This window comes from Pinus tabuliformis, chromosome 3_1, assembly GCF_031772625.1.
Source record: "Pinus tabuliformis cultivar Carrire ecotype Pingquan chromosome 3_1, CPIR1, whole genome shotgun sequence".
Classification (NCBI taxonomy): Eukaryota; Viridiplantae; Streptophyta; class Pinopsida; order Pinales; family Pinaceae; genus Pinus; species Pinus tabuliformis.
Window position 1 is genome coordinate 371540777 of NC_142301.1, and position 8135 is coordinate 371548911.

Consider the following 8135-nt stretch of genomic DNA (forward strand, 5'->3'; position numbering starts at 1 on the left):
ATCACTGACTACACCACTGAATTTCTGTCATCGAGAGGTGTAAAATCAACTATCCATTTGTCGAATTCTAACACCATCAAAATCTGGGTCTGTAGTAATCTTTTAGATTCCCGTGATTCTCCAAAGATTTTGTTCTTTGGGTTGACTGGAGATCGCCAACTTAGATCACAAATCTGATCTCTCCATCATGATCCTTGTGAGATTTTGTGACTTTGGAGTATAAATTTGGTTGTGTTCTGACTCTGGCGAATTTCAGCCTCCAAGGAATCAAGAAGATTCCCTCAATATTCTTCAAAGATTCTTCTCTGCTGGGAATCTGCAAATATGCTACTAAGATGGTAATTCTGATTTCACCATTGTGTTCCTTGCGAAATTCCAGTTAAAATGACTCTAAACTTCATATCATTTTGATAAAATGAAAATTCACCTCCCCATTAGATATTTCAGGCATCTACGAATATTTTCTGCAAAGTGTTCTCTGTCTTCGAATGCATGTCATCATGGTTCCTCCTCTGTGGACTGTCATGGTTATGCCTTGAAATTCGTTCATGATTCCACTGTGTTCCACCACCTCCCAGTTCCAGCCTCCATGCTTCGTCTGTTCTCTCTCTCTCTGTTCCACCACTTCCACCCTCGAATGAGAAAATGCAAGGGTTATATAGTGGTCAGGTGGCAAACTTTGCAAAACTGCCACACTTGGCATGGTGGTTAGGTGTAGTAGTTTAGGAGTTGAGGCTTGGGGGTTGACTACATGGGCCGAGCAGGTTTGACCCCCGTCAACTCCGTTATATGGTGGCAGTTATGCTATGGATCGAGGGTGGCAGGGTTTGACCACCTGCCACCCCAAATAATAACACTGTTTGTTAATGCGCGCACTAGGGTGGTGTGGGTGTTGGCTCAGCACCTCTTTAATTAATTTTTTATTATTTTTAAAATAAAATGACATTTTAAAATCACTGAAAAATAAGCGTCACTAGGCGAATTAAGTAGGCATCAATTTCGCCTATTTCGATGGTCGGATTTTGGTGATCGCTACCAGTGTAATTTGTAGGTCCATTAACCCTGCCACTTGGCCAAATCAACCCTGAACTTTGACTGGCCTATCTCCTCCATACGAGCTTGGATTTGAGTGTCGTTCACACTGTTGGAATTGGGGATACAAGCATTTCGATCTAGTCCTAGTTTGAGATCGATTTAACCACTTTGAATTTTGCCCATTTATGGGCCCTCTTGGACTTCCACATATGTCTGGAACCACCTGGATCATCCACTCTCTCCCCAACCATAGTTCAGATACACTGCAATGTTTCTTGTAGCTTATGACCTTCAAGCTTGATTCAACGTTTGAGGAGTTAAGTGCTCAAGGGTATTCACAGTAATATTCTTTTAGACAGGTAACCAAGAGGCGAAGTCCTTTTTTTAGGTTGTTTATTAATTTTCCCAAAGCGTGAGCACCGCAGTGATCCATTCTATCTCTTGGAAAATAATCACACTGATTCAATCAAGATTCATTGAAGGTTATCTTATTCTAGGAGCATGATATCACTCTATGGGTGGTTTCTTAGCTATAAGGAAAGAACCGAGTTAATCAATATGTCCCCTAAGCCTTCTTGGTAAAATGTAACACTAATATGTGGACTAGGTCATACTAGAATCCTACGAATGAGTTCCCAATAGCACCAAAATGGTTTTCTATCATGAATTTTCTCCATAGTGCTCCTGCTCCTATGCATGCTCCTCTATTAACCACTCTATTTTTCTCTTGCAATTCCCCTCACTTCCATCCATTCACATCATTGAGGAAAACATGGAACCATGGGTATTGATCCTTTGCCCAATCACTCTACTCCCCAATTATGGGCACGATGCCCCATCTTTCATCATGTCCTTGCTCTTGGGTCTTCACTTCCTCAACATGTCCCATCAGAATAAGGATAGTATGGGCTCTTCCTTTGTTGTAAGTTTCCTATACACAACATCGATATCTACACTAGTAGACAATTTAATTCATTAGGGTGCTACTTAGGTGAATAAATCAAATCGCTTGGGTTTTGTCATAGCACAAACAACCCCTCCTCCACACTCTCTAAATTTGTGTCCACTCCTCTAGCCCAGTCATATTTTATATTTTTCTCATAACTTCACATGAAAAAATATTCATAGTGACATTTACAAGAGGGGTAGAAAAAAGGGCTATCACAGTAAATACATGTAACACATACATAGATGAAATTTTTGTTTGTTTTCTTTAAAGCAAATATATGTAACACATACATAGATGAAATGATTTTGTTTTTCTTAATATGTGATGTTGTAAAATTTACTTCATAATTATAATTTTTGGGTGAAGAGGCACATTCTATAACGACGATGTGTGATTACTTCCATGATCCATGACACATGTCCATTTTGAAAAAAAATAAAATATTATCTAAATAAAAATAAGAATCTAGATATAGTAAAAAAATATTAATAAATATACATTTTTAGTTCATTTTTGCCGAGTTAGTTGATATTACCAACCTAAATCTTTCTTAACTTAATATCTACCCAGCCCTAAGAAAGAGCTAGTCTCTTTTCACTTTAAAAGAGGTTTTCACTACAAGACATTTGATCCCTCTTTATGCTTGGAAAATCTAGGGTTAACATGGATATATATATATATATATATATATATATATATATATATATATCCATCTTAAACTTGTATCTTAGATAAGAATGTCATTGGTAAAACCACAAGCTTTCAAAAATTGGAGTCCAAAAATCGCAAATGGTAAATTAACTATTTTATCAATTTTATTTTAATTATTAAATTTATTTTATATTCTTTAGATGGAGTAGGATACAACATTATAACATCTCTTCATTAAGAGGGTGGAAAGCCCCTCTCAACCCAATATGATGTAAAATTCCTTAACCCGATAAAACGTTTTGAAATCTATATGAAATAACATAATTTTATACCAATATAAAGATAAATATAATAATTAAAAAATAGATCTTATATTTTCTCTTTTATGATTAAAAATATATAATTTTATATTTTTTTTAAATATTTTATTGTATCAATTTTATATAAATATAAAATGTTCACCATAATAAAATATTTCTTATAAGTAATTGAAAGTAGGAAAAGGAAAAATTTGTATTCCATTGAAAATTTAGATATAAATTTTATTGGAGTCATTTAAAATATTTATAATAATAAACAAAAATATTAATGTAGTTTATAAATAAAAAGTTTCACTACCCATCCATCTTAAGTAAAAGATTTTAAAAATTAATTCATGGTTAAAAAATTTCAAATAATTTTACTATTTTACATTTTAGCTTTTTAAAAGTATTTTTTTTTTTGAATTTTATCTAAAATCCAACAAAGATTTGTTGGAATAACAAGTTTAAGCTATGTATATTACAGAATTCAAGTGTTCAAGGAACTTTCATGGAATTAAATCTATCTATGCATTCAAAAATGTAATTTAACACAACACACACACACTAAACATGGATCTATCAAGCATCACCAACTAAGCGCTAAGAGACATCAAATCTCTTAAAACAATTGTTTCTCTAAATTTTGCAGTATAACAGTGGTTTGTACCTCAAAAAATCTATTTTTTCTTGATGAGTACTAAATCCATGCTTAAAATAGATCTATATTGATATTATTGAATGCAATTTAAACACAACACAAACACACTAAACATGGATCTATTAAGCATCACCAACCAAGCACTAAGAGAGATCAAATCTCTTGAATCAATTTTTTTCCAAATTTTGCAGTATAATAGTGGTTTGCACCTCAAAAATTCCAATCTCTCTTGATGAGTACTAAATCCATACTTAAAATAAATCTATAATAATATTATTGAATGAAAAGGCATTAGTAAAAAATAAAACGATTGTAGATTTAATATCTAGCATATTAAAAAAATAGTTATACAAATATTTTGATATTAATTATAAATATGATGTTTTAATGTTTATTTAAATAAAGTAATATTATATCAATTTATCAATAGATAAAAAGAATTAAAAAAATTATTTTTTATAAATCATTGCACATCATATTTGTAGAAAATATTTTAATTATAAAAAATAAAAAATAAAAAAATTTATATGAATCACAATTAAAATATTTTAATATTTACTTTAAATTAAATATTTTCATCTTTATTTTTGTCTTCTAAATATTTGATATCTAAATAAATATGAATTAAAAGAAATTCAATGTTTAGTTTAAATAATAAAATTTTATATCGGTTTTTCTATAAAAATGATATAAAATAATTGAAAATTAAAACTCTAAAATAGATGGTGATAAGGTGTATTATTAAGTCATTGTGTGATGTGAAGGTCACAAATTCGGAGGGAAAAAATCCAGTTAAAATAGATGGTGATAAGGTGTATTATTAAGTCATTGTGTGATGTGAAGGTCACAAATTTGGAGGGAAAAAATCCAGTTATGTGGTAAAAATCTAGTCTAAAGCCATAGGTCAAACCTAATGTAATCTATAATTAAATCTGCTTGACAAAAGAAAATATTATTTTGGATGAAAATTACCATCAACTATATATATTTATTTAAATAAAAACAAACAAATAAATTGAATATTATTTTGGATGAAAATTACCATCAACTATATATATTTATTTAAATAAAAACAAACAAATAAATTGATTTTTTTTTCAATAATTAAAACATTTAAAAAGGTGTTTTGATTAAGTCCACAGGCCTTGGATAAAGTGCGATTGATGTGAAGTTACATGTTCAATTCCCCACCTAGATCTGGCTCATATATTGGATGAAGTCACATGTTCAATTCCCCCATATCTAGCTCATATATTGGATACACTGTGATTGATGTGAAGTCACATGTTCAGTTCCCCGCCCAGATCTGGCTCATATAGTGGATAGAGCTTGATTGATGTGAAGTTACATGTTCAATTCCCCGACATCTCGCTCGGATATTAGACATATATTGGACAGAAACATATATTGGATATGATGAAGATATAGTCCTGTCAAGCTTACAAAAACAAATGTATTATATTGATATGTAATATAGAAAATATAATTCTGCATTCACAAGTATAAATCCATTTAATAAGAAAAATAAATTTAACTAATAAATATGATATTAATAAGCAACATATTAAAACATAGTATAAATTCATTTAATATAAATTAAAATATAATAATAATTAAGGTATTGATAAGTGGCTTATAAATTTATTTAATAAGGACCAAAATTTAAATCAAGATTTATATATTTAGGGATTTGATTAATATAAAAGATATATTATTGATTTTGAGATAAATATATGATTTAAATATCAAGAAGTAATTTAAATTTGTTTTTTCAATTTAAGAACCATTTAAAATTAAGATGAGTTTAATATTAAAAAAATAAAATAAATTTAAATCAATATTAATACCAATAGAAAAATTAAAACAAATCGAGCGCGTAACTTTATGGTTTTCATCATAGAAATATTGATGTCCCTTCCATATTAACGGGTTATCATCTTACATATATTAATCGGCCATGCGTTGTTGAGATATTTTTAGAAATATAGATATGAGGCTCATTTTTTTCTTTTGCACAATTGTCTTACACCAAACAATCCTCTGTTGCCAGTTCAATTTACGACCGACAACATTGCCTAATAAACTAGCACACGACACTGAAACATATTCATAATTGAAAATAATATAAAGAAGGTGTGGCCATGAGAACAGCGACGACAGAGACAAACTAAAAACCAAATTGAAACTTTTTATATTACCTGTGAATCACACAAATGACATTATGCCACAGGCTATTTTCAAAGGCCGTTGGGCGGCCATTACACCACCACCTTCACGGGTGGCATCTCCAGAGAAAACCATAGTAGAAAGAAAGAAAATTCAATCCGGGACTGCATGGTCACCACTGTTAATGGAGAACAGTGACATTACATTCGACGACCGCATTGCCATTTTGCACTAGAGAATGAGTGCGAGCGAGTACGTAGCCTCGAGCCAACCGAAACAATCCGCTTCCTCCCACAATGGGGATTTCTCTAACAGGATGATAAATGGGGTTAATGCCCACCAGAGAGAGGGTGCTGCCGTTGTATTGGCCGCTAGAGAAAACAAAGGTGACCGCCATCTGCATAGCTCGTTCCTCTAATCCAGATAAAGTGTAGAGACCCTGCATTCTCCCTAGCAACTGGGAGGTGGGCTCTGGTTCTTTCGTCACTATATCGTCCATGACCACCACCAGGCCGAAAAGATTAGCGGAAGAGTCGGTTCCGTTAGCCCTCGCCACTGGCATGGTAGTCACATTTTTTCCCGAGACTGTGTCATGAAAATAGAAATGCAGGTCGCTTGTTTTCTCCTCCACCTTGCTATCATATCCTTCTTTAGCTTCTGCTGTTAGTGCTAGCAACAATAACAACAACGTAGCTGCAACTGCAATGCTATTAACATTTGATGCAACACCAGCACTTAGCTTGGCCATCTCTAACTCAAGTTATATATTGATGAATCAGAAGATTAGATTACAATACAATTCTTGCCTCTGTATCAAACCACAAACAAATTTGATTCGGAGATGATGCTTTATACACTTGTTTTTGAACTGTACTTGTTTTTTGCTAAGCAATCCTTGGACCCACCAGGGAATCAAGTTTTAGAGCAAACCGCCACGCAGTGAGCCACCTACGCCGTTTGAACTGAACGTTTTTTTTACCAGTGGCCCTTCGAAGCACTAGAAAAATACCATTTAAAGCAAACTTAACTGCCAAGCGGAGAGTCACCTCAATATCATATTCAAAGTGATACCTGCATTATTTTTGGCGTGGATTAGAGTAGTGGTAATTTTCAAATGGTTGAGTGGTTGAGACGTTGACGCAATAAAACATATATGTAAGCCACTTGAACATGAATTTAAATATTTTTAAAGCAAACTTAACTGCCAGGCGGAGAGTCACCTCAATATCATATTCAAAGTGATACCTGCATTATTTTTGGCGTGGATTAGAGTAGTGGTAATTTTCAAATGGTTGAGTGGTTGAGACGTTGATGCAATAAAACATATATGTAAGCCACTTGAACATGAATTTAAATATTTGCTGAAGATAGATATGCATGAAAGGATAATGGCATTTTTCACATTATTGAGGAGTTTGGAAAGGGGTAGCAGTGCAAAATCCTGCCAAACTCTGATCTACTCTAACACCAACGCCAAAATGCCAAAATGGAGTGCACATGGAAACAAAATGCCAAAATGGAGTGCACATGGAATTGTATGTTGGAACGTGGCCACAGTGTATACTATTTGAAGTTGTTCACTTTAAAGGGCCTACCGGAAGAACATGTTTCTCCGGAGCGGGGCCAATCAATAAGGAAAGATGTCTGTCTGTCCCGACCTGGTTTCGCCTCACCTCCGGTCTCGCTCTACCTAGTCTCGCCCGGCCTAACTTTACCTTACCCGGTTTCACAAGCCTTCCTAACGTTTTCATGCCCACCGGAGCGGGGCCAATCAATAAGGAAAGATGTCTGTCTGTCCCGACCTGGTTTCGCCTCACCTCCGGTCTCGCTCTACCTAGTCTCGCCCGGCCTAACTTTACCCTACCCGGTTTCACAAGCCTTCCTAACGTTTTCATGCCTACCGAGCACACACTCTTTGGTAAATAAGAAAGTATGTCGGCGGTAGTTATGGTCCTCAACTTACCTGTTTACCTTAGCCGAAGCTGTCTCACGAAGCTGTCTTATCATAAAGCTTATCATGAATCTGTCTGACTGCGGATCACAAATAACTATAAAATATCGGAATGGTCGAGCGATGGTCAGCAAATAAAAACTGGTCAAAATCATGTTTTTTTACTAGAAATAAATTCAACTTGTCATCATGATAAACCACACTAGTTGATTCGAAATGCGTCACAAATGATATTCTATATAAATACTAAAAAAATACTTAAAATTATAGGAGTTGTCTATAATGCGACTTTTTGGAGATTCCGTTGACGGAATCCGGCGGAAGAAATTGAGATTAAATCATGATTTGTCGCAGTTAAAATGGTTTTTTAACTGCATATTTGGATTCAGCGCCCTGAAAAACCCCTGGGACACTTTGATTGTG

General features: G+C 33.8%; 1 pseudogene; it reads right to left on the bottom strand.

The window, feature by feature from the left end:
• Positions 1-5844: 5844 nt before the first annotated feature.
• Positions 5845-6509, bottom strand: LOC149187252 (dirigent protein 23 pseudogene; annotated as a pseudogene).
• Positions 6510-8135: the final 1626 nt, after the last annotated feature.